Source organism: Gobio gobio (genome assembly GCF_949357685.1).
Source record: "Gobio gobio genome assembly, chromosome: 23".
NCBI lineage: Eukaryota > Metazoa > Chordata > Actinopteri > Cypriniformes > Gobionidae > Gobio > Gobio gobio.
Window position 1 is genome coordinate 27,336,584 of NC_137119.1, and position 19,640 is coordinate 27,356,223.

Sequence of the window (19,640 nt, forward strand, 5' to 3'; positions counted from 1 at the left end):
GGGAACCTGCAGAAACCCGGAAAGACATAATGTTACAAAAGATTTCTATTTCTATCAAATACTGTTTTGAACTTTCCATTCATCAAAGATTCCTGAAAAACATTGTTTCCATTAATTGTTTATATATTTTATCAATGTTGAAAACAAGAAAATGTTTGAGCAGCATATCAGCATATTAGAATGATTTCTGACAGATCATGTGACACTGAAAACTGGAGTAATGATGCTGAAAGTTCAGCCTTTCCATCACAGGAATAACCTTTCACAATATTACAATTTTTTAACTGTATTTTTGATAAAATAACTGCAGCCTCTGTGAGCATAATAGATTTACTTTAAAAACCAAAAAATCTCAATAAAAAAAAAAAAATTTAAATAAAAAATAAATAAAAATAATTATTGAATTCTGAGGAGTTCCCAGCCATCGTTTTCACGGAGGAAGACGAAGAGGATGATGATGAATGAAGCAGGCTCTGAGTTTCAGTGGCCTGACAGGGTTTCAGCGGAGTGGAAGTGTGTCGGAGACGAACAGGTGGCGTCTGGAGGAGAATAGAATTGTGCACACTGCGTGATGTTTTTCTGATGTGTGCTTGACCAGAACTCCGGTTTCGCAACGATTAAGTATTTCCAGTTCCCTTTTGAGAGTACTCTCGTATTGCGTTTGCTAAACGCTATAGGGATTTCCTTTCCTCGAGAATTTGAAGCAAATTTTTATATCCTAAAAATTACCATGTAAAACGCAGTGCAGCTGCACAGCGTCTCAGCAGGAAGCAGCTGTGTGCTTATTGGCTGTGCTGCTGCAACTGCAGGAACCTATGGCGAGACCGCTGGGCGGGAGGACCAATCAGGTCCCTCTAATATTCCCGCCTCAGGGGGCAGCAGAATTTGCATAGCCAGGGGTATAAAAGACCCTGTCTCGCCAGGTTCGTCAGATTATTTCTTCTTCAGCGACTCACCTCGCTGAGCTCTGGATTGAAGCCTGCCGTCGAGCCGCACCCAGCGGAACTCTGCAGCCTGAGGACATCGGATTCTCCGCCTTCAGCCCTGCCATCCAGCTGCGCCATCCGGCATATATCCTTTTCATTACCTCCGTGTGTTTGCCGTCGCTACACACTTCCAAAAAGAGCCTAGATGTTGTTTCAAATGTCTTGTTCCTCCTGCGCTTCGTGCAGAGGCCTTCTCTCGGACGAGGATCGGCACATTATCTGCGTCTCCTGTCTGATGACAGCCTCTCGCTTGCTGCATTTGGAAGCGGGTGGTCGGACACCATCTCGGAGCATGCCACTTCGACGCGGACCGCCACGGGCGGAAAAACCTCAGTTGACGCTGAGCTTATGGGCCTGCTCACTAAGGCCGTGGACGACCTCGGCATTGACTGGTCTCAACCCCAGGAGCCCACGAGAAGCAGGCTGGATGAGTGTTTTTTTGAGAAACGCTGTCATCTGACCACTCAAAAACCCGCTCCCTTCTTCCCAGAAGTCCACGAGTAACTTTCCAAGTCGTGGAAGGCACCATTTCTTCCCGGGCCAAATCCTCTTTTTCTCCCGTGCTCTCGATTGTCAACGGTGCGCAGGAAAAAGGATACCATGGTCTTCCTCTCCTTGAGGAAGCCGTCGCTGCACACCTTTGCCCGCCCTCCGTCAGAGGATGGCAGTCAAAGGCTGTGCACCCATCGAAGGCCTGCCGCACTACTTCCAACCTTCGCCGGTCGAGCATACGCCTCCGCCGGCCAGGCTGCCTCAGCGCTGCACTCCATGTTAGTGCTACAAGTCTTTCAGGCCAAACTCCTCGGTTCTCTGGACGAGTCTGTCCCCGACACTGAGGCTTTAAAGGACCTGCGCGGCGCCACTGACCTGGCCCTGCACGCGACCAAAGCTAACGCTCAGGTGATCAGCAGATGCATAGCCAACTTGGCGGTGTTAGAGCGCCATCTGTTGCTCAACCTAACCAAAATGAAAGACTCGGACAAGACCACCTTCTTGGACCCGCCCATGTCGCCTTCTGGATTATTCGGTCCCTCTGTGGTTGGGTTCACAGAACGCTTCATCGAAGCGCAGAAAGCCTCACAGGCAATGCAGCATTTCTTGCCCAAACGCTCCAGCTCCTCTGCCAGCCGTCACACCAAGGCTGGTCCCACACAGCCCACCAGGGCAGCGCCATCAGCTTCGCAGCCTTGCATGGCTTCTAAGCCCGGACAGTGTTCCCGCTCTACGAGCCGCAGAAGACCGCCAGAGCGTCGAGGTCCCAGACCCAGTAATGTGTCGAAACGCGAGCCGCCGAAGCCGTCCTAGCCAGAGGCACAAAGAGAAGGTGGATAATACCCACTTCGGCCGGTTTACCACCTCGCTCTCCTCCAATATGTTCCCCAGCTCCCTACAACCAGGTGGCTGGGTACATTTCTTCCACAGCCAATGAGCCCATAAACAAACGCGCTCGCCTGTACACAAACGCCGTTTTCACGACGACCCAAATGAATCACAAAAAGAGTTTTTTCTCTGTAGGCAGTGTGCCAGCATCAAAGCATGTACCCCTACACTCAATCACTCCCCTATGTTCCCCAGCCCCCTGCACTCAGGCGGCGGGAAACCCTTCTCCCACAGTCAACGAGCCCGTGAACAAACGCGCTCACCTGTACACAGACACTATCTCTCTGATAGGCGCCACCCATATGGCGATCCAAACAAAGTTGCGTACGCCGCCTCTCGCAGTGCCACTAACGCAACACTATCGGGCTACTGAGTCCCTGTTACTCAGCGACTCTCCCCACAAATTAATTCAGCCCCTGGCTTCGAAAGCCGAGGCCTGGCAGGCTATTCCCGGCATTTCGAAATGGGTGTTAAACATAATAGAACAAGGTTACTCGCTACAGTTCGCTCGCAGACCACCGCGGTTAGAAGCGACATAAGTCACGTGCTTCGAACCGAAATATCAAAACTGTTAATAAAAGGGGAGGTGGAAGCCGTACACCCCTCACAGAGCGAGTCAGGCGTTTACAGTCGCTACTTCCTTGTACCAAAAAAGGATGGTGGTCTCAGACCCATTCTAGATCTCAGACTTTTGAACAAGGCCCTCATGAAGCGCCTGTTCAGAATGTTGACAATGAAACAAATCCTCGCGCACATTCGCCCGGGAGATTGGTTCTTTACTGTAGATCTAGAGGATGCCTATTTCCACATCCAAATAGCCCCTCATCACAGGCCATTCTTGAGATTCGCCTTCGAGGGGAAAGCCTACCAATACAAAGTGCTACCCTTTGGTCTATCCCTGGCTCCCTGCACGTTTACGAAGTGCGTGGAAGCGGCGTTAACCCCGCTGAGGCTTCAGGGAATGAGAATTCTCAACTATCTCGACGACTGGCTCATAATAGCTCAGTCAGAGATACAGTTGCTAAATCACAGATCTTGGCTTCTAAACCATTTGAAATGCTTGGGCCTCAGAATCAATGTGGCAAAGAGCTCATTGTCTCCCACACAGAGCGTTTCGTTTCTGGGGACGGTGTTAGACTCACTACAGATGAACGCACGACTGACGTCACAAGGCGCGCTCTCTGTTCGGAGCCGAGCAGCCTCTTTCAAGACCGGTGTGTACACTCCTCTCAAACGTTTTCAGAGGATGTTGGGTCTCATGGCCTCGGCGGCGCCAGTCCTCAGACTAGGTCTGTTACACATGCAGCGCCCTCTCCAGCGCTGGCTGAATTGCCGCGTTCCAGCTCACGCATGGCTCTCGGGCCGATTACAAATCAAGGTCGACCACAGCTGCATATTAGCTCTGGCCCCTTAGAAAGTCCCTTCTGGTTTCAGGCGGGCGTGAGTTTGGGCACTGTTACGAAGTGGAAAGTCATCTCGACAGATGCATCCAACCTAGTTTGGGGAGCCCTTCATGAGGGCAGGCCAATCTCCTGTCTCTGGTCAGACTCGGAAAAGAGCCTTCACATAAACTGTCTGGAGATGAAAGCAGTCACACTATCGCTGAGAGCTTTCCTTCCGTACATAAAACACCACCATGTCCTGATCCGAACGGACAGCAGGTCGGTGGTAGCCTATATAAATTGCCAGGGCAGCCTGAGATCTATTGGTCTGCACACAATGGCGGAAAAAATCCTTATATGGGCGGAGCAACCTGAGTTCGCTGAGAGCGACTCATGTGCCAGGCATTCTGAATCTGGGTCTGGACATGCTGTCCAGGGGCAACATTTCCCCAGCAGAATGGTCTCTTCACCCACAAACGATTCAGATAATTTGGGGCATGTTTGGCGAGGCAAAAGTGGATCTTTTCCCCTCAGAAGACAATGCTCATTGCCCAACATATTTCTCCAAACGCAAGGAAATGCTAGCCCACGAATGGCCAAGCCTTCATCTTCATGCTTTTCCCCCTATCTCAATGTTACCGCATGTCATAGAGAGGATCAGGGAGAGCAAATGCGCTGTGCTTTTAATAGCCCCGCTCTGGAGGAATCAACCATGGTTCTCACATACCCCTTTTCCACCAAGGCAGTGCTGGTGCTAGTTCGGAGCCAGAGCCTAGTTTCAAACCGGTTCTTTGTATTTCCACACCCAAAGCACCAGCTCCGAGCCAGGAAAAGTGGTTCTTAAAGGGATAGTTCACCCAAAAATGAATATTTGACATTTATCTGCTTACCCCCAGGCCATCCAAGGTGTAGGTGTCTTTGTTTCTTCAGTAGAACACAAATGGAGATTTTCAACTTCAACCGTTGCTGTGTGTCAGTCATATAATGGATGTCAATGGTGACTAAATCTATTAGGGTAAAAAAAACATGCACAGACAACTTCAAATTAATCCATGTGGCTCGTGACGACACATTAATGTCTTAAGACACGAAACGATCGGTTTGTGCGATAAACCGAACAGTATTTATATAATTTTTTACCTCAAATACAACACCATGTCCAACAGCCATGTGAAAGCGCAGCACTTCCGGAAAGGAATGTCAATGTACAAGATCTAGTGTAGAGACATCACTTCCTGTGTGTGAGGTCTCTACACGATCTGGCGTAGTTTGCGCAAATGCCAGAAGTGCTCTCGTGCTCGTATACAGTAAACAATGAGTGACGTATACGAGCGCGAGAGCACTTCTGGCGTTTGCGTAAACTACGCCAGATCGTCTGGTCTGATCGGCTGTTGGACATGGTGTTGTATTTGAGGTAAAAAATGATAGAAATACTGTTCGGTTTATCGCACAAACCGATCGTTTCGTGTCTTAAGACATTGTGTCGTCACAAGCCACATGGATTAATTTGAAGTTGTCTGTGAATGTTTTTTTTTACCCTAATAGATTTAGTCACCATTGACATCCATTATATGACTGACACACAGCAACGGTTGAAGTTAAAAATTGTGTTCTACTGAATGAACAAAGAAACCTACACCTTGGATGGCCTGGGAGTAAGCAGATAAATGTCAAATTTTCATTTTTGGGTGAACTATCCCTTTAAGTAGCACCAAAGCATTGCTGGTCTAGAAGTAAGAACCGATTACGTCAGGCGCTGGGGGCGGGGTCAACAAGACAAACACAAACTTGAGATCCGCCATTTTTGAAATGGCAGCTAATGGAGCTAACAGCTGCTGCTCGTTTGTAATCTCCGTCTATACAAATTACGGCGAGCTGCATGAATGCGTTGGATTTTCGTTGTGTTTTGATGCCGCTGTAGTATCGTAAAGCCATGTGAATCAATAGTAACGCAACGTTTGCATTGTTGATGGAAGGCTTGTTCGAGATGCAGCGGTGCGGTGCAGACCGATCGCCGTATGACAACGAGTCCAGCGAGAGCATACGACTCCATATGCTCCATATCCCCCGCGACCAGGCGGCTCTATTCAGGCAAATGATCATTCTTTTCGGACTGGTGTAAAGCACAAAGTCTGATTCCACATTATTGTGAAATAACAGAAGTGCTCACTTTCTTTACAAGAGCTACTGGACGCGGGTCGTTCCCCCTCCACACTCAAAGTTTATGTAGCTGCCATAGCAGCATTCCACATTCAGGTGAATGGACAATCACTGGGGAAGAGCGATCTGATTGTGCGCTTTCTCAGAGGGGCTAGAAGGCTTCACCCACCTCGCCCCCCTTCAGTCCCTATATGGGACCTGTCCACGGTCTTGGATGCTATGAAAGGCTCGGCATTCGAGCCTCTTCATTCGGTGAGCTTACAGCTCCTCTCACTCAAGACCGCTTTTCTGCTGGCACTCGCATCAGTTAAGCAAGTGGGTGATCTGCATGCGCTTTCCGTGAGCGCCTCTTGTCAGGAATTTGGGCCAAACGACTCTAAGGTTGTCCTCAAACCAAGGCATGGATATGTACCTAAGGTGCTCTCGACTCCGTTCAGAGCACAGGTCATTTCACTTTCAGCACTTCCGTCATCACAAGATGAGAGAGATGTGAATTTGCTCTGTCCTGTCAGAGCGCTGAGAATATACATAGAGCGTTCCACCGCTTACAGGCAATCTGAACAGCTCTTTGTGTGCTTTGGCAGCCGCACCCGTGGGTGCGCGGTTACAAAGCAGACCATGTCGTCATTATATATATATATATATATATTATATATATATATATATATAATATATATATATATATATATATTATATATATATATATATATATTATATATATATATATATATATATATATATATATATATATATATATATATATATATATATATATATATATATATATATATATATATATATATATATATATATATATATATATATATATATATATATATATATATATATATATATATATATATATATATATATATATATATATATATATATATATATATATATATATATATATCTCTCATACGTGTGCTATTCACATTGAAATAGCCCGACTCAGGTCTGGCTTATGTTAGGGACTTCCCCATGATTATTGTATCTACGGGCCCACTAAGGTCGGCCTGGGGTATTCGGCCTGGGGTATGGTGTCTCCAGGCTATCAGAGCCGTTAAGCGAGCACGGCGTTTTGCATTGGTTCCCCTAGCTTTTAGCAAACGCAATACGAGAGTACTCTCGAAAGGGAACGCTTCGATTACTTACGTAACCTCGGATCCCTGAGAAGAGGGAACCAGTATTGAGTTGCTTGCCGTGCTTACGCTTGCTCAGGGAGTCGCTTCAGTCGATTAACCTGGCGAGACAGGGTCTTTTATACCCCTGGCTATGCAAATTCTGCTGCCCCCTGAGGCGGGAATATTAGAGGGACCTGATTGGTCCTCCTGCCCAGTGGTCTCGCCAAAGGTTCCTGCAGTTGCAGCAGCACAGCCAATCAGCACGCAGCTGCTTCCTGCTGAGGCGCTGTGCAGCTGCACTGCGTTTTACATGGTAATTTTTAGGATAAAAATTAAATTCTCGAGGAAAGGAAATCCCCCTAGCGTTTAGCAAACGCAATACTCGTTCCCTCTTCTCAGGGAACCGAGGTTACTTAAGTAGCCTAACCGAAGCGTTATTGGGCCTCATTCATGAAACACGAGCAGAACGAATTTGCGTGTAAATCATTCGAAAAGCCGATCTGACTTACATTTTCGGATTCACGAAAATGTTCGTAGTTAGTTGGTACGAAAGAAATTGACAGCTGCTCCCTACCACGTGTAAATGGTGCGTAAAACATTTGAACGTTCAATGTTCTAATTTAGGCAAACTGACGACATTGCATTTTGATGCACTATGTACCATAATAATATTTCAAGAGTTGATTTGCCCTGTGTGTTTTTTTTTGTTTTGTTTTTTTTGGTAGGCAGCATTCGTCACTGTTACTTTTTACCCGCCCGATATTTAGACTAGAAACAAGACAAAAATACTAAGTAAGTAGAACATTTTTTGCAGTGCGATTGCGTTTAGATGAATAGCCTATGTGAATATGTGCTGCGCATTTATAAAAAAAAACCACACAACAAATATGATCTATACGAAATGTAGGCTATTAAAAACAGAAAGACGTAGCCTATAGTTTCAGTCTTAAAGGCCGCGGAAACAGGCAGGTTTCGTTACGCACGTCAATCCATTCCCGACGTTCATGGTTGGTTTGCTTCTTTATTGATTAAAGTAAAGATACAATTTAAACAAAACAAAATTCACTTAAAAGAAAGGCTTTCTGCAAAACAAAACATAATGAAGTCAAAATCATGTCTGATCCATGTCCCCCGACATATTGGGCATCTTATGATATGTCTTATGATGTAGAGATCTTGCTCAAACTGTTCACATTTTAACATAGATGAAATAATAAAAAATATATATAATATAGGGTACTATTTAAACATAAATATGAAACTAAATAGGCTATACCAACATGACATGACTTTGCGTAAACATACACGCCACTTTCTAAAGCCAAATGGCGTGTTATCTGTACGCATTTTGAGCTATCCGTGTGTGTCTACGCCGTGTGATTCCGCGTGTATGTGTACGCCGAAATGAACATCATCTCCGCGTGTATGTGTACGCCGTGTGATTCCGCGTGTATGTGTACGCCGTGTGATTCCGCGTGAATGTAAATGGATTTATAAACATACTAAATTATGCTTTTTTGAAAATGTAAAAATGCAGAATGTTTCTTGTGATGGGTAGGTTTAGGGGCAGGGGCAGTGTGTGTGTGTATGTGTGTTTGTGTGTGTAATGGGTAGGTTTAGGGGTAGGAGCAGTGTAGGGGGATAGAATGAAACGGCGTTGATAAACACGCTAAAAAGCGTTTATGTGCCTTGATAGCACGCCAAAATGGCATAGCGAATTGGCGTGTCATACATACGCTATTTCATGAGATCAGTCTGGCTATACGTTTTCTTTAACCCTCTGGTCGATGAAGGCGGCAGCACATTCTGATGGATTTTTTTCCTCATGACAGCTGGAATAACTCACAATACTCCGTCATTTTTGGCCATACAGATAAATGTGTTTGTGAGACATAATTATAAATTATAGATTGTCTACTTTTATTTGTGTACACACTCACAATAAAGACAATGGTCGTCAGTAAGTGGGCCATTAATGTGCATTGTGCGTCACAAATCCTGCGGGTTGTCATATTAACGAATTCGATTATTTAGTTAGATTAAGGTGTGTACACAGTCCCGCCGCTGGCCGTTTTGATGCCCTAAGCGCGATCACTTAGAGTAGATCACTTAGAATCACTTAGGTAGAGAGAGCATTTTCGTGTGATGCGCATGGTGGGAGCGGCAGCACTGTGTAGCTACATGTCTGTAGCCTAATGGCCTTCGATAAGGGCATTTCTCTCTCTGACTCCTCTTTCTTTTCTCCTTTTGGACCCCATCAGAGACAGGGTTTCCTACCTGCACTCTGTCTTTATCAAAAAACGGTCCATCTGATTCTCAACTGCTTGGGGGGGCTAAACCAGGGCTATTCAAAATTCTGACGGGGCTGTAGCCCCCCCTAGCCCCCCCTAGCCCCGGTGTAGCGCCGTCACTGTAAATGAACAAAGGCAGACAAAGTGTTATATCACAACTGCACCCGACATGGCTTATAAAAACGTAACGCCTTCCATAAAATAAGTGTCTTGCCATATTATTTAAATTAAAGCGATAGGCTAGCTACTGATTATGTAGGTTATATTTTTCATTTTCGTTTGGTAGCCTAACATGAATAATCATGAATAATTTAATTCATATTAGCCTACGAATTCCTCTACCTGAAAACCCTCCTGCTGTGGATAATCAAACAATATATTTTTGTTTAAATGTTGTGGGGTTGTTCGTGCGTTAGCCTATAAAGACAGCTTAATTTAGCAAAACAATCATTTCAGGGACATTGCAAGCCTACCTTTTTTTTTTCTTCCTAGCATTGTAATTGCTTCATGAAACTGCACAACTTTTTTTTTAGTTCATATAGACTTGAACGACATACTCAAGTAGCCTAGTAGAGATGTTCACAAGTCCCTGCGGTCCAAGTCAAGTCTCAAGTCTTTGAGGTCCAAGTCCAAGTCAAGTTTCAAGTCTCTAAGGTCCAGGTCAAGTCAAGTCTCAAGTCTTTAGGGTCCAAGTCAAGTCTTTGTTCTATTTTAGCCATATTTTTTTCAGCTATTGTTATAATTAGGCTAACAGTGTATTGAACTACCAAAACAGATTACTTTTACTTGCATAATAAAGCACAAAAAAATACTACTTAAATCATTACTACGTTCCAACTTTGTACACAATTATACCATTTAGAACCACAAGGGGGAAACGTTGTGTATTTTGAGCTATTTGGGTTGACGTAGTTTGCTGTAGATCTCAAGCAATGTTGAAAAATGTAGTCTTCCAGTGAGCGCCGCCGGTAACACAACCTGTGTATAGAGGGTATGCATCGACGTCACTTTCCCGCCGGGACTGAGTGGCAGAAGAGCTGCTGCGTGACTGGAGTTAATAGGGAAAAATGCGAGTAAAACAAAGAGTTATCAGTTTAAACCATAGATCGTAAAAAAATATGGATGTAGTGTCCGTGACGTCACCCATGGGATTCTGATGAGAAGTTCTGAAGCGCAAAGTATGGACGAGATGGCCGTTGCCATCTTGGCAGCGCGTCATCGCGCGTGACTCCCGGATAACAGAAAATGGGCAAAAAGGCGGGACGTGGGCGGAGCTTAAGTGACGCGATGACTAACAGACAGCAGATAAATGGCTATCCACCTGTCACTCGAAGTGGCCACGCCCTTAATTATGCAGAACTTTAATGCTTTATATAATGTAAACGATTGAGTTAAAAAAAAATTCACCCCCCTCACAGTTGTCATGAAGGGCAAAATTAGCCGTATAGACCAAAACCACAATTTGTACCAGGCTCTAAACATGTTTTATTCTGCTGTAAAATTGGCCGTTTTAACATGGGGCTCAATGAGATTCTGCTCCCTTCTGGAGCCTGTCCCTAGCGGCCAGTCGATGAATTGCAGTTTAAGGCACTTCCGTGTTGGCTTCAAGAGAAACTGCAGGAGGTTGCCGCCTGGTTTAAACTAAAGGTTGGACTCGATATAGTGTTCTTTACAACTTGGCAAAGATCCAGTGATCCATGAATAGTGACATTTATATGAGCCTGATTTCGACACATATATCACTGTCAGTCATCACAATTTCGAGAATGAATCCCGTATGTGGATATGGGTATATGTATTAAAGTGTGTATGTGGCCGCTTGTCAAGAATAGAAAACAAAGTTTTATTCAAATTCTGAATATATTATAGGCCTATTAATATTTTTTTTATATCGCTTAGACAGTGCGCAAATAGTGCTGCTCCCTTTATAATCACTAAAAGCTGTCACTCATTCAATGAACGCGATCTCACAAAGTTCTGTTTTATTAATCAGTGAAGCTGACGGCACAATTCATCTTATTTACATGTCTACACTTTATTAGAAAGGATTAGCGCATGTGCAGAACTGGACAACAACTCGAGCGGTGAGTGATTCTAACTTCAACACTTGTGATTGGCCGTTGCGTTTTTAGAAATCAATAAACATGTCTGGGATTGGCTAAATTACTCACCGAAGGGGAAACACGTTGGAAATTTAATCATTTGACAAGTGCAAATACAGAAACGCACTGGCTCTTTTGCCAAATCATCGCTAATAAGATGCTATTATTACAATTTCTTACAGTGAATTACAGATCCTAGATCAGCAGTGTTGGGCAGCTTTTCCCTCTAAAAGCAATAATCTGAAGCAGTAAATCATTGAGTGCCAGTGCACTGCCTGGGCAGTGGTTTGAGTGCGAAAATGACACGCTATTATCAGGTCTATATCTCCCTCGGTCCTGAGGGAGGCACAGGGATGTCCGTGGCCCTTTTTGAGCCTGTCTCTGGCGGCCAGTCGATGAATTTTTAAGTTTAAGTCACTTCCGTGTTGGCTTTGAGAGAGACCGGAAGGTTGCCGCTCACTACGAACACATTTTCTATATGCCGACGATCGAGCCAATCAGAGTAGGTATAAGAGAAGCCCCCATTCTACAGGCTGTAGATGTACTTGGGTAAAACCACTAGATGGGACAACTTGACGCAGCACTAGTGTTAGTGTTAGGCCGGCCGATATATCGGGCCGATATTTGCGATTTTTACATGTATCGGCATCGGCCGATACAAGGCTGCTGCCTTCGCCGATATTTTTTTCAAGAGATTAAGTTAAGTGCCCCTAAGCATTAAATGACTAGGTTGTAAATAGTTTTAAAAGTATAAAAGTTTTAAGTATAGTACAGTCAGTGTGCACTTTATTATGATGCTTGCTTGTTGATACTGTGTGCAATAGTGTAATTATTTTATTTATGCTTAAATATTTATTTTCAGAATTTAGTTTCACCACTGAACTCTTTTTTTTCTTGTTCTACCTCACCTGTTTTTACTATTTGTTAAATATAGTTTTTTTTAGTTCAATAAATGTTCATTTTTTTAAAACTTTAAATTGTTATCATCATGATCATTGTGTAATTTTTATGATGTAAATTGAGGGAGCAAAAGCATTATCGGTTCCAAATATTGGCTCAAGAAAATCGGCAGCCCGTATCGGTCATCGGCTAAGGCTGATGGAAAAAAAATCGGTATCGGCACTAAAAAATCCATATCGGTTGATCCCTATGCAGCACTTTCCTAAAAGTGCACATGGAAATTTGGCTGATTCTTGATGCAATCACGTGTAGCAGCGCAAAGTTGATCTGCATGGACTAATATTTGATGTTTTTTTTTTTTTTTTTAAATGTTGTAGATTTAAGTAAATGAGAATCGCTAAAATTATTGACTATATTTTGACACACAGGTCTTCTTAATGAGTTTCAGTTTTGTTCATTAAAGCAACAATTTTTCAATGATGGAAGAATATGTAAAAGTATAGTATTTGGTGTAAAAAGCGCACTTGCTGTAGGGGCGGAAGGCACATTAATTCATGGATTATATATTTAAAAAAAAAGGTTTCAGTGTTGTGCGAACTTATGCCTAAACTACAATTGTTTATCGTTTCGTAGCCGTTTATAATAATAGTTTGCAGTTTTGTGAAGATGTCCCTGATGAAATACAGACATTGGCTACATAACACGTAGGGCCTGATTTGGATTAAACAAAATTGTATGGACAAAATTGTAAAGAAGTGAACAGAAGTCATTGCTCGCTAAGTTGGCTTTAATAAGTTGTGGTTTAATTATGTTTTTATTAAATGCTTGAAAGAACAGTAACAACAACTGTCATCATTGTAACTCTGCTTGCAACGTGCCATTGATGCACGCTCGGCGAGGACCCATTGGCGTCACAGTCCGTAACTTTTTTTGGTAAAAAATTATCCAAAATCTATTTTTGAGCAAGTGTATATAACCAGCCTGTGTTCAAAACGATCTCCTTACCTTAGCCCGATTCATTACCTTAGCCTGTGTTCAAAACGATCTCCTTACCTTAGCCCGATTCACAAAGTTAAGCTTGTAATAATGTTCTAATTTGAGTGGGTACAAATGAGCTAATGGCTCACCTTAAGAAAAATGTGCTTTTCACTACTCCCATAATGTATGATTATAGAAAAAAAAAGAAAAAAAAGAAGAAAAAAAAATTATATATATATATATATATATATATATATATATATATATATATATATATATATATATATATATATATATATATATATATATATATATATATATATATATATATATATATATATATATTTGTATTGAACATCTAAGGAGCAACAGATTTTGTGTGAAAATAAATCATAAAAGTGGTTTATTTTGTTTAAAAATCGTATAAATGGATGAGGTGGCGAGGGGGGCCTTTCACGGGGTAAAATGCTCTCCAGCATGGGGCAAAAGGCCCACAGTTGATGCAAATAGGCCTACTTTAGCTAAAATAATGTTTTTTAATAATGTTAATACAAAGTTTGAACTATTTCGCTTCAAAGATCAGACAAATTTCCATGTGCATCTTGAAAAGCGGATGTTTTGGAAAGTGCTGAGGCAAGTTTTTGTGGCATTAGTGGTTTAGAGGAAAATAAAATCAAAGAAGCCCCGTGGACCCTTTAGCCCCGTTGTACCGTACTGGTGGGTTTCCGCGGGAAATTCGAGCTTTCGCCTTTCGTCTTTGGGTCATTACCTCACGTCTGTATACATAAAGCAGTCCCGGTGTTGTGCCGAATTTCGACCCCCGGCCAAATTATTACCCCCCTCGTTGAAGTCTCTACCTGATTGCCTAATCCTAAACCCACCCCCAATCCTATCCCCTCCCCCACAACTAATCCTAAACCTACCAATAGGCTACTTGTGGTAATCACATAGGGGGGGTCGGAACACACACACACACACACACACACACACACACACACACACACACACACACACACACATATATAGGCCTATATATATAGGCCTACTTTTTATTTTCTTTTTTTTCTCTAATGCTTAAATGCTAAATTTAACTAAAGTCTAATCCATATCTGTGAAAATATACACCCGACATCCCACAAATGTTAATCCCCGCTCAGTCTAATCGATCGAAATGGAAAAGTGCAGTCCTGCACCTGACAGTGCATGTTTTTGGTTTGTTTTTGCGATAGGAATGAATGGAATTTGTTGCACTGTTGTGCGCGAATTTTTTTTTCTTTTTCTAAGGCTCATTCAGGAATGCTAAATGCTAAATTTAACTAAAGTCTAATCCTTGTTTAGTCTAATCCATGTCTGTGAAAATATACACCCGACATCCCACAAATGTTAATCCCCTCTCAGTCTAATCGATCTACGAAACGCACCTCCCGAATGGAATCTGTTTCAAATGGAAAAGCGCAGTCCTGCACCAGTTTTTGCGATAGGAATGCATGGAATTTGTTGCACTGTTGTGCGCGAATTTTTTTTGGGAAAATCCTGAAATTAATCTAACATTGAACTCTGATGTGTTGACATACTGACATTGATAGATAATTACGATAGGCCTTGTCACGCACTTGACGTCTTCCGACGATGCGATCAAACCAGAATGACTTAGCTGTCACCAGCCGTCATGTGGAAGCCGGGAAGGCCCCTCCTTTCGGTAACTTGTCCTCTCCACTCGGTCCGAACACACACGGAGCATGACTTGAAGCGTTAGAGTCCAGTCACACAGAGAGAAAACGAAAGCGATGAGATCCACCAGTGACGGAAGTTTAATTCCCCTGGACTATGAGCGTTTCAATGACTGATAGACGAGGGAAGCATTCGAGTCATTAAACACCTGACCATCAATTTGATTCACGTGGACAATCAATAGGAAATTGGAAAACATGGACTTCCATCTGTCCATTTTTTGAGACGAGTTTGCAGTGCTTCGGTCTGAATGTGAATATGGCTCAAAAATGACCAATGGTAAGTTCACGCAAAGCAAAAGTTGACCAAGTGTCCCAGTCCCGTGTCAGTGGAGCACAAGGAAACGAGCCGAATTAATGCATTACTCTTACCTTCACGAGCACGAGTGTCTGCGGCTTCAGTTTGAGCCGGACTACAGGAAAAGCTTGTATTTATAGCCATTGTTACTTGGGGATTCCCGGTGATTATAACAAACAATCAAAACGAAACTCGTGATTTACAAGAAAGCAAGTTTATTACGAAAGTGAATGTTCACTGAGTGCATATCATGTGGACATTGTGTCATCCTGAAAGTGATTCGAGTGGTGCGTAGCCTACGCATGATGTGGGCTAGATTAACAGAAATCCTATACAATGCCCCGGCTGAATGAAACTGTAACACCGTAACATATAGGTACTTTGTAGGGTTACCCATGTGCATTTTTGTATCCGCAGCATCGTCTTGGTACTTCTGTTTTGATGCTTATTATTCTACCTCTTGCGTTTTCCTGTGAAAGTGGCCACACACAAAGTCAGATCACCGAGGATTACCGCAATATCATTCAGAAACAGCTGAAGCACGTTGTAAGTATTACCTACTCTCAGATGTATGCCACCAGGTGAATACATTCAAACAGGTCATGTTAAATAGACCTATATTGTGTGTAGCCTATATACATTTTGTAGAACATCTGTTCAATTTACAGTGAAAAACCGGCTGCTGTGGTTGCTGGAAATTAACTGTAAAAAGAAAAAGTGGTCAAATTCAGGCATTATGTAGGCTATTTGTGCCTAATTCCTTATCATTCTTTTCATTAACAGATAGATCAGAATATAGTTGATACATTGAACTACTTATCTGTTTTGTAATAATAATAGCTTATGTGTGATAAAATAGGCCACATGATAAATTAAAGTAAAAAAATGGGCTTTTCCATGTACCATGGCTAAAAAACACACCCACAACATCATCATCACTGCAAATAATGCTTTTCTTACTTAGTATTTTTGTCTTGCTTTCAGTCCAAATATCTAAAAAATCTTACATTAAGAAGCATTTACTAGACAAGCAAAAGTTTTTGTCTTGTTTTGGGGGAAAATAACTCCAAATTAAGGGAGTTTTTGCTTAAAATAAGCAAAATAATCTGCCAATGGGGTAAGCAAAATAATCTTGTTTTCTGTTTGAATTAAGATTATTTTGTTTACCCCATTGGGAGATTATTTTGCTTATTTTAAGCAAAAACTTCCTTAATTTTGAGTTATTTTCCCCCAAAATAAGACAAAAACTTTTGCTTGTCTAGTAAATGCTTCTTAATGTAAGATTTTCTTTAGATATTTGGACTGAAAACAAGACAAAAATACTAAGTAAGAAAAGCATTTTTTTTGCAGTGATGGTAGCACGAAAATAATGCTTTAAACATTAATGTAACAAAGCAAAATGTGCATAGCTGACACAATGTAGATAACTGATTAACAATCATTTTAACAAATTCATGTATTGTGTTGTGTTTTTACTATTAGCTACATGCCATTATTTCTTGTTTATTTTTTTTAGGAGGCCAGTATTGAACAACTAAATTCAAACTGCACAGCAAAAAATGTCGGCAATGAGCCACGAAATGTAAGAACACGTCTATCATTTTGTCTCTTCTGTTCAAGAGTTTCCTCATATGCAAGTCTGGTTTCTCGCTTAAACTGAAAGACATGACACACGTGACAGCCTGTTCTACGTGGCAGTAAAGACACCTTCACTAAAATGTGTTTGTTTCACTTTAGTATGCCGTACATTTGGTTTGTAAATGTTGCGACCTGCCTTTCCCACTCATTGCGGAACTCATCAATGTAAAGCTCAGGGTCAGACTCAGAACAGAACTGGTTCTCATTAGACACAGATGGAGCTTGTTAGTTAAACAGCCACATTTGAAGACGGTGTCTCCTCCATACTGCAAGTCTTCTTAATCATCTTTAATCTGAGTTCATTCATCTGCTGTTTTTCCTTAATTGGTAACAGGCACACAACATCCACAAAAAAATCTGCAAAGTTAACGGAAAACTGAGGAGATTTGAGAGCGAATCAAATGATGAAAACGGAGAGCTTAAAGGTCTTTTAAATACACTTGTGAACGAAATAAATGCGTCCTTGAGATGTTGCAGTCGAGAGGTAACTGAAACTATACCTTTTTCCTACATTCAGTTTTCTTACGCATCATTTTAATTATTGAAACCTCTTTTTTTTTGTTTCATTTGTGGATCTGCAGAGAGAGAGGCTGACGCAACAAACACGAAAGTGGAAGCCTTGCAAAGTGAAAGGCATTCTTGCCAAGTTACAGAGATACTTTGAACAATACAATGCTTACCACTAACTCGGCAAAGACTTTCCAGAGCGTGGGAAGACTTCAGAGCAAACCGGTATATAATATTGGCCTCCATCCATCTCGTAGCTCTATTAAAATTGCATGTACACAATATGAAGTAACTGGACGAACCTTGTGTCATTCACACTATTCAGTATTTGACTGAAGAAAAAAATGCCTTTTAATGGGAATTTTTTTTATTTTTATTTTTTTTATGACCAGACCAGGACTGTTATATTTTCCATAGATTGTTGAATGTGGATGCTGCAAATTAAACTTGCAGTTTAATTGCACTGTAACGAAGCATATATTAATTCACTAGGCCTCAAGTTACAAACTTTATGGTCTTGACGTGTTTGGGGAAGTGACCCTAACCAACTCCAAGTCTTATATGCTTTCTCACAGACTTCCAATAAAGTCTAACATTAATCTCTCAAGGAAACACTTGCGTTTTCTCATAAATGGAATTATTTAATAATTGCTAACACCAAAAGTGGGCTTAAAAGGTACATGTGTATCATTTAAGCCCAACATATTCCAAATACATCCACTATGGATTTGGGTGTAAACTCTTTGCACTTTATTAAACAGTTTAGCTGTAAATAAAAAAAAAACCTGGAGCAGGTTATGTTGAGAGAGCGAGTTGCTATGGCTACTTAAGGCCATAACATACTCCACAAGAACAGAGAAAAAAGTTCTCGCTCCCAGGGCTACAGCCCTGGTTTGGGAGTTCTCGCTGCTTGTTCTCGACACATCATCGGAGCAGAACTTTCTTCTTGTGGGTGTCCGAGAACTATTGTGGGCGGGGTTAATGCAGAGAATCGGAAATGTTCGGCACCTGTTTTTCTCGTGAAGTATTGAATGTCCTGGCCAGAGCGAACTTTGTTCTTGTTCTTGCCACCTCGAGAAAACGAAAAAATGTATTTGTTCTTGCGGAGTATGCACTAAGCGTTACCCTCAAAGTTACCTCCGTTTTTGGAACCGAAAGTTGAGGTTATCCACTTAACCTTAAACATACCCAGGTATGTCACACAACCTGCTTTCTGGAATACCCCCCAGCATGCCCATGGACGAACAGATGTGCGCGAGTACATTTGCTATTTAAACAACATGGCGCTGGACGGGAAAATGACAACTGCGTTGGGTTGAAATGAGCAGAAAACACTTGCATCGCGTCTGGCGCCGCATTTCGCCGGGTATTTCATAGGGCCCAAAGTCTGCCAAGACCAAATACATTACATTTAGGCAAGTATTTCCCAAGAGGCTTGCTAGCTGTACGCAGGGCCACAGTAAGCAACTGTTGGGCCTGATACAAAACATTCTCAGGCATGTGCAGTTGCGATCGCATTCCAGGTCCCCCTCTGCGGTAGCCAGCTCTGCCTTATGCTTTTACACAGCAAACATAATTACCCAGAATGAAAAAGTGAGTGAAGTGCATGAACTTCAGTTAAAGGGTTCTACCAAAAATGAAATTTCTTCCAATAATGACTCACCCCAATGTTGTTCCACACCCGTAAGACCTCGGAACACAGTTTAAGATATTTTAGATTTAGTCCGAGGGCTTTCAGTCCTTTGAATGTAAGTGTAAGCACACTTTGCTGTCCACGTCCAGAAAACGTAAGACGCTGTGACGTGTTATCTGGTGCGATAGCAGATACCAGATAACACGTCACAGCGTCTTACGTCAGCAGCGTCACTGTGGCGTCGTGAACGCGGATTCAAACTAAACCGGAAGAGAAGACAATGCTTAATAAAGTCTTAGTTTTTGTTATTTTTGGACCAAAATGTATTGTCGACGCTTCAAAAGAGTCTAACTAACCAAATGATGTCACATATGGACTACTTTGATGTTTTCATTACCTTTCTGGACGTGGACAGCAAAGTGTGCTTGCACTTACATTCAAAGGACTGAAAGCCCTCGGACTAAATCTAAAATATCTTAAACTGTGTTCCGAGGATGAACGGAGGTCTTACGGGTGTGGAACAACATTGGG

At 42.2% G+C, this 19,640-nt stretch overlaps 1 long non-coding RNA gene across 1 annotated transcript; it reads left to right on the plus strand.

Moving 5' to 3' along the window:
* Positions 1–15,012: 15,012 nt before the first annotated feature.
* Positions 15,013–19,073, plus strand: LOC307119707. Its single transcript, XR_013815671.1, has 5 exons — positions 15,013–15,313; positions 15,749–15,877; positions 16,848–16,913; positions 17,304–17,453; positions 17,551–19,073. It is a non-coding gene; the product is annotated as an uncharacterized lncRNA (long non-coding RNA).
* The last annotated feature ends 567 nt before the right edge of the window (positions 19,074–19,640 follow it).